Genomic DNA, 16,165 nt, shown 5'->3' with positions numbered 1-16,165 from the left:
GAAATTGAAGATGGTCTCAGAAAATGGAAAGACATCCCTTGCTCATGGATAGGAAGAACAAACATTGTGAAAATGGCCATTCTCCCAAAACTGTTATACAGATTCAATGCACTCCCAATAAAAATACCATCAACATACCTTATAGATCTAGAGAAATCACTCCTAAAATTCATCTGGAACCAGAAGAGACCTAGAATAGCAAAGGCAATTCTAAGCAGCAAACGCAAGGCAGGAGGCATCACAATCCCTGACTTGAAGTTTTACTACAAAGCAACAGTAGTAAAATCAATATGGTATTGGAATCAAAACAGAGCCGAAGATCAATGGAATAGATTAGAAGATATAACCACAACTACAAACACTCAACCACCTTATCTTTGATAAAGGAGCCAAGCAGGTTCACTGGAAGAATGACAGTTTCTTTAATAAATGTTGCTGGAAAAACTGGCTCTCCATATGCCGAAAACTAAAGCTAGACCCGTGTCTATCACCATGTACTGAATTAAAATCTAAATGGGTCAAAGATCTGAATATTAAAACAGAAACACTAAATCTATTGGAAGACAAATTGGGTAGAAACCTTGAAGACATAGGAGTAGGTAGAGAATTCATGAACAGGACTCAAACCACACGGGAAATACTTCCCAGAATGAATAAGTGGAACCACTTCTTATTAAAAAGTTTCTGCATGTCAAAAGAAACCTCCAGCATAGTGAAAAGAAAACCCACAAACTGGGAAAAATTTTAGTGAACTCTCTCTCAGACAAGGGACTCTTGTCTAAAACATATAAAGAATTAAAAACTCAGACCCCCAAAATTCAAAGATCCAGTCCAAAAATGGGCATCTGAGATGAATACGCACTTCTCAGATGAAGAAATACAAATGGCAAATAAATACATGAAAAAATGTTCATCGTCATTGGTCATTAGAGAAATGCAAATTAAAACAACACTGAGATATCATCTCACTCCTGAAAGAATGGCCAGGATAAAGAAAACCAACAACAACAAATGCTGGAGAGGCTGTGGGCAAAAGGAACTCTCCTACAGTATTGGTGGGAGTGTACACTGGTGCAATCTTTGTGGCGGTCAGTCTGGGGATTTCTCAAAAAGCTGGGATTGAAAGTCCCATTTATTCCAGCTATTCCACTTCTAGGCATATTACCAGAAGAATTGAAAGCATCATATTACAGGGATATATGTGCACCTATGTTTATAGCAGCACAATTTGTAATCGCCAGATCTTGGAAACAACCCAAGTGTCCATCAACTGAGGAATGGATAAAAAAGTTTTGGTATTTCTATACAATGGAGTATTATTCAGCTATAAAGAAGGATCACATTGAGATATTCATCAATAAATGGGCGCAGCTTGAGACCATACTCATAAGTGAAATAAATCAATCTCGCATGTGTGAATACCGAATAATTTCCCTAATGTAAGAAATGATTCAAATATGTAAAAATATGTGGTAATCATGATTCCCCATTATGTGGCCTTGAAGCCTTGTAAAGTTTTCACTTATTATTTGGAAAGGCTTTATTCTGGGCTTCTTGATATGAAAATATTTGAAGCTATAGTATATGAAGTTTTATTCAAATATTTCAAGGAAAAAGACAGACACTATGGTAACTACTATTAAGTCGGGTTATTTGGTGGTGAAACACTAGGTTGCTGAAACAGTCATGCTTTGACCTGTATTGTTATATTATTATGTCCTGTTTTATCTCAATCTCTCCCTTATTCATTAAAAAATTATTTAGTTATTTTTTATGTTTTTTTAATTAAGGGGAAAAATTAAAAAAATTAGCAGGATATATAATAGTAACTTTTTTTGATTTCCTATTAACTTGTTTGAAGTCCTGTAATACTCCCACTATCTTGTTTTGACTGATTAGACTCTGTTCCATTCTGTATGATAGTACCAATTTTGGGGGTATAGGCAACTACTTTGAAGGCAATAAGATTCACTAAGATGCCCATTCTGGTTTGACTATTGTCTCCTTTGGAAGTCCTGTAATGTTTAAAATGCTTAAGTTTTATTGGTCTTGTTCTCTACTGTTGTGTTCAACTTTATAATATCTAATGAGATAGACAATTCTTTTTAAGGAAACAGACATTGCTGATAACCATTGTTGATAACCTTGTACTCTGTTTTACATCATGTGCTATGTCTATCCTTGGTTTTGACTGAAAGCTTTGTTTTGCCATATTTGACTTTATTCTCTCCCCCTCCAAAAAAGTAATAAGAACTAAGGAGTAATAAAAGCCAAAATGTGTAAATTTTGTTGTAAAAAGAGAGGGAAAAAATGTGCTCTAAAGGATACAGCAGCAAGTGTGTTTAGGGGTGTTAAATAGCTGACCATATTAATGTTTTTGGTTGGATCATTGAACACAACTGTTTGCAGTCTCACTGTTTGAATGTCCACTTTGTATGCTTTGATACTGTGATTTGAGCAACTATCTCTAAGATGATAATATGTAATCTATTAACTGGTGATTTCATACTTTTTTTTGTAGTTCTGTATTGCTTGTACCCTCACATTGCTTTGTTTTGTTTTGGTTTTTCTCTTTTTGCTTTTAAATAAAATTTAAAAAAAGATTTAGTGTTTCTGTTTTAATATTCTGATCTTTGATCCATTTAGATTTTAATTTAGTACATGGTGATAGGCATCAGTCTAGTTTTATTTTTCTGCAAATGGAGAGCCAGTTTTTCCAACACCATTTATTAAAGAGACTGTCGTTCTTCCAGCAAACCTGTTTGGCTCCTTTATCAATGACAAGGTGGTTGAGTGTGTTTTGTAGTTGTGGTTGTATCTTCTATTCTATTCCATTGATCTTTCTCTTTTTTTTTTTGATTCCAGTACCATGTTGATTTTACTACGGTTGCTTTGCAGTATAACTTCAAGTCAGGGATTGTGATGACTCCTGCCTTGCATTTGTTGCTTAGAACTGTATTTGCTATTCTAGGTCTCTTCTTGCTCCAGATGAATTTTAGGAGTGATTTCTCTAGATCTATCAGATATGTTAATAGTATTTTTATTGGGATTGCATCGAATGTGTATAAGAGTTCTGGGAGAATGGCCATTTTCACAATATTTATTCTTCCTATCCATGAGCAAAGGATGTCTTTCTATTTTCTGAGAGCAACATCAATTTCTTTTTTCAGTGTATTATAATTTTCCCTGTATAATTTTTGACTTCTTTTGTAAGAGTAAATCCTAAATATTTCATATTTTTGGTTGCTAGTGTGAAGGGTGTGGCTTCTCTTCGATCTTTCTCGGTGATTTTGTTGTTAGTGTATAGGAATGCTATTGATTTTTGAGTACTGATTTTGTATCCAGCTACATTACTGAATTCATTTATTGTATCTAAGAGTCTTTCAATGGAGTTTAGGGGATCTTCTATGTAGAGTATCATGTCATGTGCAAACAATGATAATTTAACTTCTTCTTTTCCTATCTGTACTCCTTTTATTTCTCTCTCTTGCCTAATTGCTCTGGCTAGTATTTCCAGTACTATATTAAATAGGAGCGGTGACAGGGGACATCCTTGTCTTGTGCCTGATTTTAAAGTAAAGGCCTTCAATTTTTGGCCATTTGGTATGATGCTGTCTGTTGGTTTGTTGTAGATGACCTTTATTATATTGAGGTAAAGATCATCTATTCCAATTTTCTGTAAAGTTCTTATCATGAATAAATGTTGGACCTTATCGAAAGCTTTTCTTCATCTATAAAATGATCATGTGATTCTTAGTTTTGGCTTTATTGATATGGTGGGTTACATTTATTGATTTACGTATGCTGAACCATTTCCGCATGCCTGGAATGACTCCCACTTGGTCATGTTGTGTAATCTTCTCGATGATTTGCTGCATCCTATTTGCCAATATTTTGTCGAGGATTTTTGCATCTCTGTTCATTAGAGAGATTGGTCTGTAGTTCTCTTTTTTAGTTGGATCTTCCTCAGGTTTTGGTAGTCGAGTAATATTTGCTTCCAGGAATGACTTAGGAAGGATTGCTTCCCTTTCAATTTCATTGAAGAGTTTGAGGAGTGTTGGCATTAGGTCCTCTTTGTATTTCTTGTAGAATTCTGCAGTGAATCCATGTGGGCCTGGGCTCTTCTTTGTAGGTAAGGACTTAATTACATTCTCAATTTCATTAATAGAGATTGGGTTGTTCAGCAGTTTTACATCCTCTTGACCTAGCTTTGGTACTACATATGTTTCTAGGAATCTATTTCTTTTGTGTTTCAAATCTTTGAGAGTAGAGGTTTTCAAAACAGCTGTTGATGATCTGTATTTCTATACAGTCTGTGGTGATTTCACCTTTTTCATTTCTTATTACATGAATTTGAGCTTTTTCTTCCCTTTTTAAAATAAGGTTGGCTACGGGCTTATCAATTTTATTTATTCTTTCAAAGAACCAACTCTTTGATTCATTGATTCTTTGGATTGTTTTCTTAGTCTCTATTGCATTGATTTCTGCTCTGATTTTTATAATTTCCTCTCTTCTTTTGGCTTTGGCCTTGACTTGCTCCTCCTTTTCTAGATGTTTGAGGTGTACCATCAATTTATTTATTTGTATTCGTTCTGTTTTCCTGATGTTGGGATTCAGTGCAATAAATTTTCCTCTGTGGACAGCTTTCATTGCATTGCACAAATTCCGGTAAGTTATATTTGTATTTTCATTTGCTTGTAGGCATTGTTTATTTTCTTCTTTAACTTCCCCTGTGACCCACTGATTACTCAAGAATGTGTTATTCAGTTTCCATGTGTTTGTGGGATTTTTGCAGTATCTTTTATCATTAATTTCTAATTTCAAAGTGCTATGATCTGATAACATGCAAGGATAATTTCAACTCTTTTGCATTTATTTAAATATGTTCTGTGAGATAATATAAGGTCTAGTTTAGAGAATGACCCATGTACTGCTGAGAAGAATGTGTATTGTGATGCCGTTGGCTAGAACATTCTGTATATGTCCATCAAGTACATTTGTTCACATGTGTGATTCAGTTCTTTTATTTCTTTGCTGATTTTCTGTCTGGTTGATCTGTCCCTTGGTGTCAATGGTGTGTTAAGGTCTCCTGTTAGAAATGTGTTACTGATAATTTGATTTTTTCATTTCTGTAATACTTGTTTTATATAACTGGGTGCTGTGGAATTTGGTGCATATATATTTAAAATAGTTATCTCTTCCTCTTGAAGTTTTCCCCTAACAAGTACATCGTGACCTTCTTTATCTCTTCTGATCATTATTGGTTTAAAGTTCACAGTTTCTGCAAACAGAATGGCTACACCTGCTTTTTTTGGTTCCTGTTGCATGAAGTATTGTTTTCCATCTTTTAACTTTCAATCTGTGAGTATCCTCTTGGGTTAGATGGGTTTCTTGTAGACAGCATATGGTTGGATTTTGTTTCTTGATCCATTCTGCCAGTCTGTTTCTTTTAATTGGTGCATTGAGACCATTTACATTAATGGTTATAACTGTTATATGTTGGTTTATTGTTGACATGTTGTCTTTCTGCTGTTGCATTTTTATCTTTCTGTTCTGTTTAACTATCTGCTTTGCTTAGTGTTTTTTTCCTTTGTGTATCTAAACTGTCTTTCAACATTTTTTGCAGAGTTGGTTTGGTGATTGTGAAGTTCTTCAGTGGTTCTTTGTCATGGAAGTATCTTATTTCACCATTGATCTTGAAGGACAGTTTTTCAGTGTACATCATTCTAGGTTGGAAATCATTTTGCCAACAATCTGGAGTACTTCACTGCATGCTCTTCTTGACTTTATTGTTTGTGCTGGGAAGTCTGCTGTGATTCTGATAGGTTTTTCTTTATAAGTGATCTGTCTTTTCTCTATGACAGCTTGTAATATTGTGTTCTTATGTTGGATTTCTGGGATGGTGATTAGTGTGTCTGTGTGTAGTTTTTTTTTTTTTTTTTTGGTTACGACTATTTGGAGTTCTATATGCTTCACTGATTCTGATGTTGGTTTTTGATCTCATGTTCAGGAAATTTTCAGCTATGACTTCTCTAAATATCCTCTTGATGTCCTTTATGTCATCCCTTTCTTTTTCATTAATTTCTATCAATCTTACATTGTTTTTCTTTGCGTCATCTTGCAGTTGTTGAATTATTTCTTGATTCCTTGTTATTTTTAAAAGATGTTATCTTTCCTATTCACTAGCTGCAATCTTGTCTTCAAGGTCTGAAATTCTATCTTCACTTTGATTGAGGCAGTTTTTATAGCTTTCAATGGAATTTTTGATTTTCTGTATATCTCTGAGCATCTGCTTTATGTATTTGGTTTGTTTCTTATATTGCTCATCTAGGGATTCTATCTTTTTTTTAGTTCCTCCAATTTTTTAACTGTGTTTTCTTTAGATATGTTCAGCATCTATTTCATTTTATTTATCATTTCTTCTTTTACCTGGGAGATATTTCTAGTTTGAATTCCTTTAAAGCTTCCTGGAGTTGCTTGTTTATTTTAGTTGCTTCGATATTTGAGCTGTATGGCATATATTTTCTTTTATGTACATTGCTTCTAAGCTTTCTTTGGATGGGCTGGAGGATTGAGATCGTAATTTGATCTTTCGTTTTGTCATTTTCTTATATTTCTGTGTTTCAAGTGTTTCAAGTGTTATTCTAAGGCTTCCTCAAGGTCTGTTGGAAATCTTCTTCTGTGCCCTGGGCTCCTGGGACTCTGGCACCCAGTTCCCTGGATTGATAGAGGGTCATTGGTGGTGGAGCAGGCTGGCTCAAGCCCAGCCTCTGGAACCCGTGGCGCCCGCCTGCTTGCTTAGAACTCCACAGTCCGCCAAGCACAGCCAGGAGAGGGAAGGCCAATGCTGGCATCCTGGACCCTCTGAGCTGCTCCAGTGCCAGGAAATTCTTAAGGAGGAAAAGATGAATAACCAATTTCATTTTTCTGTACAAGAGTCATAGGCTCCTCTGAGTCACATTGTTGTTGAATTCCATAGAAAGATCGATTGATTCCTAAAATACTGAGGTTACTCTATGCACCTGGTCTGGAACTCCTGGTGTCAGTAATTGCCCCCCAACCCGTCAGGCTTCAAGGCATCAGTGATTCTGAGCTAAGCTGAGTTTTGCCCTCCAGGGACATTTGGCAGTGTCTGGAATCAGCTGTGATTGTCACACCTGTGGGAGGGAGTGCTTTTGGTACTCACTGGGCAGAGCCTCCTGTTGTTGCCAAACACTCCACAAGATGCAGGTAACCCCACAAAGATGAGCAGCCCCAAGTGTCAGTGTAAATTGAACCCTGCACTGCACCCTTCCTCTGCCTACGTAGATCCTCCCCTCACCCCACCCCCCCACCCCTGCTGACCTCAGCCCCTCTCCCTCATTTCACTTGATTCTCTGCACCTGCCCTTTGTCCAAGCTCAGCTTCACCTCTGCCCTCCCTGGCCTCTTTGTGCCCCTGGATGGGATGTGTCCACTAGAGGGCTCAATGCTCTGCCCTAGGCTCCTGGGACCCTGATCTTCCCATAGACAAAGGCAGCTGCCCAGTCCCAGTCCTCAGAAAGTTCCAGGATGAAGCCTCTGGATTAGTTGCCATGGAATCAGGGAGGAATTCGAGGAGGTAGTGGCATGGACTGGTGACACAGGACCAATGCCAGAGTGCCCATCACTGTGGAAGGGAAAGCTCTTGGCATAGTGGCTGGATTGCCACGCTGAGATGTCCGCATGTGACCACTGGGGACAGTGACTGTGAGTTTTTGTCTTGAAAGTCTGTCTCACTAGGACCTGTGTCTGTGGGCATTGCCAGGGCTGCTGTGGGCTTGTCCAGTCTGCACTTTTTGCAGATTCTACCAGGCACAGGGTTTCCCATCACCTGGAAGAATCAGAAGTGATGGGGCAGTCAGTGGGCTAGGTCTCATCAAGGCCTCTGGGGCAACTCTGCAACACACGGTCCACACTCAGGAAAGGACTTCCCTGAATGTGAGCTTGCACTCAGGAGGTGGAGATGCAGCCTCAAACATCCCTTGCCCCAGAAACCCTAACAGGAACCTCCCATGTCCCACCTACTCCTTCCTGCCTATCTGAGGACCCTGGCTTGTCAGGGGTGGTTTCACAGCCTGTACACTTCTGCAATGACCCATAGAGTAAGGGGGCGAGGTAACCACAACAGAGTCAGAGAGACAGAGGGGAGAGGCCATCCAGGGAGGACACAGGCAGGCCCAACCTATAGTTCAGTCCATCTACATAGAAATTGAAGGTGTCCCTGAAACCTTACCCTACAGATGGCATTGCCTGCAGTCACGGGTTCTCCTACCACCTCAGTCCTTCCCAGTTTCTAAATCCTTCACCTGAAGGGTCTATATTTCAAACACGTATGAGTAGTTGCATATTGGAAGAGGATGTATGGTTTTTGCTTTCTGTTTGTCCTTTTGAGACAGCATTTATCTATGCAGTTCAGGCTGGCCTGGGGCCTGCAATAATCCTCATGCCTCAGCCTCCTAAGTGGGGAGATGATGGGGTGCACCACCTCACCTTGCCACCTTGTGTATGTTTTTGTATATCTTTCTCAAACATTGTTATTGGGTGGTACTGGGGATTGGACCCAGAGCTTTCACACTGAGTTACATCCGCAGCCCATTCTCAATTTTGAGGTATCGTTACCTAATGTTTCTTAGGCTCAGCTCAAAGTTGAGGTCCTCCTGTCCTGGCCTTCTACAGGGCTGAGGTTACAGGTTATGCCATCTGGCCTTGCAGAGACTTTAGAAAATCACTGCAAATGATAGATGACAATGATGGGCTGTCTTGAACACTTTAAGAATATAAATAAATAAATGCCCCTAATTACATTCATATTTATAACAATTGGTCCAATATCCAGAATTTCTCGTACCCGAACTGGAAGTCTAGCCATTAATGAGTAACACCTCATCCCTTCTCACCCAGCCCATGGTAGCCCCTAAGCTACTCAATTTGCCTCTGGGAATTGTCCTATTCTAGGTATTTCATATAAATTAAACTAAACAAGTGCCATTGTGGTTTTTGTTTCTTTTCAGGTTTACCATTGTTGGAGCTGGCACCGGAACTTTGATTTTCATGGCTAATATTCAAGTGCATTTATGTGCCTCATTTATTTAGGTATTTATCCATTAGGGACACTTAGGGTGTTTCCCCAGATTTCCTGTGCTGAAGGCTTCTGTGGGAATGTTATGGTGCAGAAAAGTATTTGAATCACTGTTTCATTCTCCCAGAACACACCTCGTGGTGTGCTGGCCATGGGATCTCACAGCTGGGCTCTGCTTTCTACAGTGGCTGCCGCTTTCCTTTTTCCTTAAGGTGTGTGTGAGGCTTCCAGTTTTGGTGCAGTTTCCCCCACGCTGCTTATTTAACTTCCTATTCAACAGTTACAGTAGTGAATAGTAGGTACTGAGTGGTTTCCATATGCATTCCCATAAAGAGTCATTATATTGAGCATCTTTTTATGTCCTTGTTGACTGTTCATGTTGACATTTTCTTTTCCATCGATATTGATGACTTCCAGAAGACTTTGGGATTTCCTGGTGGTTTCCATATACAAACTAAAATAGATGCACAGAGTCATTCAGCCTCACAACAAAAATAAAAACAGGCTGCAAAAGGGTTTTGTTTAGCGAGGTGTGCTGATGCATGCGTGCATCCCAGCACTTGGGAGGCAGAGGCAGGAGGGTTGCCATGTGTTTGAAGCCAGTCTGGGTTACAATGAGTTCATCTGGCCAACCTCAACTGGCCAGATGCTATCTCAAAAATCCTTTTATGCTAACAACTAACTAAAAAATATGATTCTCAGTAAGAATTGCAATGACAAGCAGGATAGCCCATTTTGTGGACATTTCATGATGAACATTTTGCTGGTCATCACAAATGTCTTGTGCAATAGCAAGAGTTAAGTCAGAGGGCATTTGGAGATCTAGAAAGTAATTCTTAACAGAAATACTGTAATATGTGGACAAATCAAATCATAGAACTCATCTATGCCAGAGCACCAATGTGGGCCTGAGATTTGTGCACCCTGAATCCTGGAAGACAAAGCCAGCAGAGCAGCAGTCCTACAGAACCACTAGGCTTTAATGAGCAGCCCTGGGGCTCTCGGGACTGCAGTGTCAATGCAGGCAGTGACATAGGCTGACTCTGGGAAGAGGCAGGCATGGTATTCTGCTAAGAACCCTGCAAGAGATCCAAGTGTTTCAGGAAACCCTTGGGATTCTTCTCAGGAAAGCACACCTTTCCCAGGATTTCTGGAAGTTTTATAAACAATCATAGCAAACGCTGTGCACCATAAATGTAAGAAGGTGGAGGTGGCTGGTCACTTGGAAGGTACAAATGTCAAGCACAAGCTTCCAAAGAAAACTCAGCTATTTCACTTCTCCCTTCAAAGCCAGCAAACACAGCCTTCCCTTCCCCATTAGGGGTCACAGGCATGCAGGAAGGTGATCTGCTGTTCACAGGCGTCTTCTTTTCTTTCTTTCTTTTTTTTTTTTAATTTTTAAAAAAATTTTATTTAAGGAGAAAAGAAAAAAAAGCAGAGAAAGGGCACAAGTTATACAGATTTACAGAAAAAAAATGAACAGTAGGAAATCACTAGTTAATGGATTACATACTGTCATCTTAGAAATAATTGTTCAAGTCACAAAATTAAAGCTTGTAAAGTGGACATTCCATCAATGATACTGCAAACAGTTCTGTTCATTGATCCAATAAAACTCTGTGATATCATTTTCTATCTTATACACTTAAATATACATGCAGTTATATAGTTTGGGGCACTTTCTTTTCCTCTCTTTTGTACCATGACTATTACACATTTTTGCAGGCACAGCCTGGGCTTGATGGCTGTTGTGTCTCGCTGTCCGCAAATGGGCTGGGGCCAGGCACTGCTCTGGGACAGCCTTTGGCAGTGAGTGCTGTGATGCGTGGACTACCTCAGGGAATGCGGTGCTTTTGCTTTGTTTTGTGCCTCTTAGGGGTGCAGTCAACAAAGGTGGGTTGAGAAAGAGCCCTTCCTGGTTTTATCAGTGTTTGTGGCACTTTGCTTAATTGAAACTAAAGATTTAATTGAAGTCACCTCTTTATATGGTGCCTGTTCATACAGGTCGAGCTAGAGCAATGGGAGAGTGTGATCGAAGGTTACCCTCAGCCCACCCACCACCTCCTTACTCAGGGCAACATTGTTTTCTGACAGAATATAATACGTGTTCACATTGGCACCCTCCACCGCGTATCAGAGCCGAGGCCTCTGCTTGGCTGCTGAGGCTGCACTGATGGCAGAGTGCTTCCCACAGGACTGCAAAGGAGTTAGCATGTGGGCCTGCATGGGAGTTCACTAACCGCTTCCTCCTCTTAGTGTTGTAACCATCATCTTCAGGTTGCCTCCTTATAAATTCAAGGATATCTATCGTTATTTTTCTTTGTTTCTTTTTTTTTGTTTGTTTGCAGTTCTAGTTCTGAGCTGCTATTGGCCCTTTCATTGCAGTTTATTTCATTGTAGTTTATTTATTCATCTGTCAGTAGACATTTGGATTATTTCTATTATTTGTTTATGAATAATAGTGCTATAAACATTCCTGTATGACTCTTCATGTGGATATATGTTTTAATTTCTCTTGGGTATGTAGAAGTAGGATTGTGAGATTATAGATGTGCATGTTTAACTTCATAAGGAAAGTTTCACACTTTTTAAAAGAGAAGTTTTATCTTTACAAAAGGTAGGAACAGAAATATGCTGCCAGAGAGAGCACAGTGGCCTCCCAAACTGTTCTGTAGCATGGTTGTCTCATTTTTGTTTCCAGCAGCAATATATGAGAGCACTAGTTAGTCCTCACCTCGCAACACTGGCTACTGTGAGTCCTTGAAATTTAGCCATTTCCAACAATTTCTTCGTGAGTATCTCTCTGCGACTGGCAGAATAGATTACTCATCTCATACCCATCACACTGAATGTTCTTCCAACTGTGTTACATTTTTCTCAATGTCACCTGTGCTTTGGGCCACAGTTTCCTAAGCATTTCCTAACAGCTGGCTGGAATGGAGGGGTGTGCCAGGGAAGAGCTGCTCCTATCTCTGAAGCCAGGAAGAGAGAATGAAGGAGCCAGAAAGGAAGGGGCCAGAACAACATGTAATGTTCAAAGCCATGCTCCCAAAGACCTGCTCAATTACACACCTCCCCTAGGAAACCCATTCAGGTTTTGAACTTATTTATACACTAATCCACATGAAGTCAGAGCCTTCATGATCAATCATGATTCCCAAATCCCCATACCCCTCTGAAACCTGTGCCTTTTGGGGACATTTTAGGTCAGTGGTGGCATATATCTTAGTGGTGAGTGTCCAGCTGTTACCCCAAGTCCACTTCAGTTATGTATTGCAAAGGACCAACACTGCAATTAAAGCTGAATGGTTTTAATTCAGAAAAATCAACTAATGTGTTAATATCTTTTGCTTAAAAGAAAAACAACTCTTGTGCTATGGTTTTGCCAGCACTGTTTTAGATCTGCCTATAACAGCATAAATCTTTAGGCCAAGCAGGGATTTGTAGGAGACAGATGGAGCTAGAGTGGAGGGATGACACGAGGGAGTGGTAGCGAGGGAAGTAGGAAAGATTAAACAGAAAAGATTTGAACTTACAGGCCTCGGTCTATGCTTCAGTAGGAGCGTGAACCAGCTTTTAGGAAGGTAATGGGGCAGCGGTATGTAGGAAGACTTCTGCGGAAAGTTTCTGTGCAGTTTCCCCCACGCTGCTTATTTAACTTCCTGTTCAACAGTTACAGTAGCGAATAGTAGGTACTGAGTGGTACCTACTATTTGAAAGCTTGGTGTAGTAGTTAGGTTGTGGGAATGGAGAGAATGACACAGCTGAGGGATGTTCGAATCGATATGATTTGAGGAGATGCTGTGTTGAATGTGAGAACCACAGAGCAGGGCTGGGAGACTTTGGGGGAGTCAGTCAGAGAAAGGAGTGAGCCGAGGGGAAGCCAGTTTACAGGAGTTGTGTAGACTGCATTTGGACATGGCAGCCAGGAGTTCAGGGAAGCAGTAGGAAGTAGATGAAGGAGCCCCCCGCAGGGAGGGCTGTGAAGCCCAGGGCAGGGCAGGGTGGAGGGAGACCTGAAGGGCCTGGCCCTGGCTGTGGTGTGAGGAGGAATATTTAGGTTGCAGGGAGAAGCCCCAGAAAGGAAGGTTACCTGTGGACTTAGATGATGTGAAAGCATGAAACTACCTCTGAGTTTGATCAAGGGATGCAGACCTATTTTTTTCTGCTTCCCTGGTTTAAGGAATGAGAAATGGGATGAGGAAGGAAAAGACATCACACACATTTCAGCTGCTTCCAGGAGTTGAAAATGAGACAATAGGTTAAAGTGGAATAAATGAAAGCTGTTCAGGATAATTAAGAGGGCATAACACGGAACTGGTAAGGAGGGAGACGTGGAAGGGTGCTGGAGACCCCACAGGACCATCTGTGGAGATGCTTGAGAGCCACAGTTGTGTGGCTGCCTCTGCTTCACTAGTCACCTATGTGGGAGGTGTTTCCACCCCTCATGAAGAGGCTAAGAAGTCTTTCACTTTTAAGTCACCTTCTTTCCCAGAGGAAGACAAGCAGTTCCTTCCAGCAGGTTCCTCCCGGCTGCCCTCACTGTGGCAGTGGAGGTGCAAATGGATTTAGCTAATTCTCTGATCTCTGCATCCATACCTACAGATTTCAAACTGGGCTTCCTTTGACTCCTCACTGACCCATTTTTTCTTTTATCTGTAAGGAAGACACTGTCTAACGCGGTATTAACATGAAGCAGCATATCGATGTCTGATATATATTTTTATTATATATTTTACAAAGAATCAGAAGTGGCTTTAGCCAGGCAAAATTAAATAATCCAGCACAGCATGGAGGAGGGAAAGTGCACACAGTCAGTGTCAGGTCTATAAATCCCTGGAAGAGGTACCTGAGTTGGAGAACTCCCAGTGAATTCTCTTAGAGGAGACCTGTTAGGCATAGCATGCGATCAAGTAGAGATCATCAAATAAAACCTTTTTTTACAGTCCCAAACACATTTAGTCTGTGTAGCAAAAGGCTCCTTGTGGAGGACATTTGCCTTCCTTCTCTTGTCCCTTTTTATTCTAACTCCCACTGGGACTCATAGAGCCCATGGGAGAAAAGGAAAGTTTCAGAGGCTGATCAGAAAAACCAGGGTCGGGTAACCCCTATGCCCTCATGGCCTCTTGTGATCCTCATTCCTAAGGGGCATCAGCACCAGTGCAGTTTCCCAGGTTGTAAACAAATCCATCAGTAGGAGCCTATGGTTCCCTTTAGGGAGCTCCCACTTTGCCAGGCTCAAACACACCCTGGCAGAGGCCAAGGTGTCCTGAGACAAGAGACACTAGGGCAGACAGGTAGAGAATGCACAGGAGGCAACATGGAGGGGAAAGGCAGCTGGTCTGACGTGGTTGGAAACTGAGTCAGGCCTATTTCTGACACAAATGAGCAAAGCCTCTTCTTATTTTTCTTGGAGGCCTTTGAGAAAAAAGCCTTGAGAAGGTCCTGCCCAAGGGAGCCTGAGGGATTTTGGTGGCTCCCTATATACCAAGGTGGTCAGGTCAGCTTATACAGCTAAGTGAAAATAACCCTTTCAAAGAAGTAAGAAGTTCCAAAATTTAAAATGGTAGAATGTCTCAGAAAAGGGAAAAGTCACGTGCCTCCAGTTGTGAATTCTTTACCAATAATTGTAAATAATGAATGAAGGACAGCTCTGTTCTTTTCCTGAGTTCCCAGCAGATTGCCTCTCTTCAAAGTTGAATTCCTTCATAAAGCTGTAGTTTCCCCTTTTCCAGGCACTTCCTTGAATAAAGCCTTCCTAGGTATTAAAGATGTATGTGCACTCTTGCGTTTTCTATTGGGAGTTACTTTTGAGGCTTTGCAAATCATTTTCCTAGTTGTTTTTAGTGATTCTCTGGAGACAGGCTTGCCAAAGGACTTAGGTGATATTCTAGCAAATCAGAAAGTTTTTAGACCCCATCACAGGAGACAAAAATACAGTATTTCTCAGTGCACTATTAGCTGCATATTTGACTTTCTTGGGTATGGTAGGTTCACATGACAATTTGGAGAGAAAGGAAAAGCTATTATTTGTTTTAGTTTTTCTCTCTTTTTTCCTTTTGGCAAATGCACTTAAGTGGAAAAAGAAATAATCCTTAAATGATGGCAAATTCAAGTTACATTCTGACAGGACAGAAGTGGGGTAGGAAGAAATGAGTGTGCTCTGAATAAATAACTTTAAAACAATTCTAGACTGGGAAAAGGGAGCAGCAGGGAATGCTGGCAAGTGTTCCCCCAAATTGGCTTTACCAGCTCTCAGTGATCATGAATTTGGGTTCCCTACAGAGTTCCCGGTATACCTTTTCCTCTATTGACATTGGAGGGAGGCCTTGCAGCCTGGAGGTGCTACATGTGGCAGGACAGAGTAGGGGGCTGTTTTTCCTTTTCTTCAGAGTGTAAAGAAATCTCCAGGGAGGCCATGGAGTGGGTCAGCAGTGCTGTGACAGGATAGGTTGGGTCACTCTTTTTGACTTCTGAGTAAATTGTTTCTTTTACTGTGGGGACGGGAGAGTGTGAAGTTGATTGCTTTGATTGCAGGTTATTGAAACTCAGGAAATAATATGCAATTTCATCCACCTGTAAAGTACAAGCAGCCTTCAATTAAATTATCATCAGGGAATCTCACTGTGCCTGCCACAATTTCAACCACTATGCTGTCACCTCTTTCAAACATTTAGCTTTGGAAAAGGGCTGTTCTCTGCTCACTGAGATGGTGCTGAATAGTCCTTTGAAGGGATAAATTATGGTGATGATGCCATACAGTGGAATATGGTAATAGAGCCGTGAGGAGGAACAAATCACAGACACATGCAACATGGGTGAATCTCATAAAACAACACTGACTGAAAGAACACAGGTGCCAACAAGGGCGTGCTGTTAGGATCGTGGTCATGGCTTGTAGGGAAGTCACTGGAAAGATCTTTTTGGTGGGTAGACATATAGTGTCTTGATTGGGTGCTGTTTTCATGGGTGTGTTCATCTCGTGAAATTTCACACCATATAAAATTATATTTCTGATGTAAGCACTTGTTATCTCCTGTAATCACTTTAATCTCCTGTGAATAAA

The 16,165-nt window shown here is 40.5% G+C and overlaps 1 protein-coding gene across 5 annotated transcripts in view; it reads right to left on the bottom strand.

The window, feature by feature from the left end:
- Positions 1 to 13,802: 13,802 nt before the first annotated feature.
- LOC100731634 (carcinoembryonic antigen-related cell adhesion molecule 5-like) overlaps positions 13,803 to 16,165 on the bottom strand; it is a 77,387-nt gene continuing 75,024 nt past the window's right edge. For all 5 annotated transcript variants that reach the window (XM_063252820.1, XM_063252819.1, XM_063252822.1 and 2 more), the window contains one exon: positions 13,803 to 15,675. The gene's annotated coding sequence lies outside the window, so the exon portion shown is untranslated. The remainder of the gene's footprint in view (positions 15,676 to 16,165) is intronic.

The sequence above is a fragment of the Cavia porcellus genome, unplaced genomic scaffold (genome assembly GCF_034190915.1).
Source record: "Cavia porcellus strain 051 isolate PalLab524CR breed Dunkin Hartley unplaced genomic scaffold, mCavPor4.1 scaffold_7, whole genome shotgun sequence".
In the NCBI taxonomy this organism is placed as follows: domain Eukaryota; kingdom Metazoa; phylum Chordata; class Mammalia; order Rodentia; family Caviidae; genus Cavia; species Cavia porcellus.
This window is presented reverse-complemented; position numbering and strand designations above follow the sequence as displayed.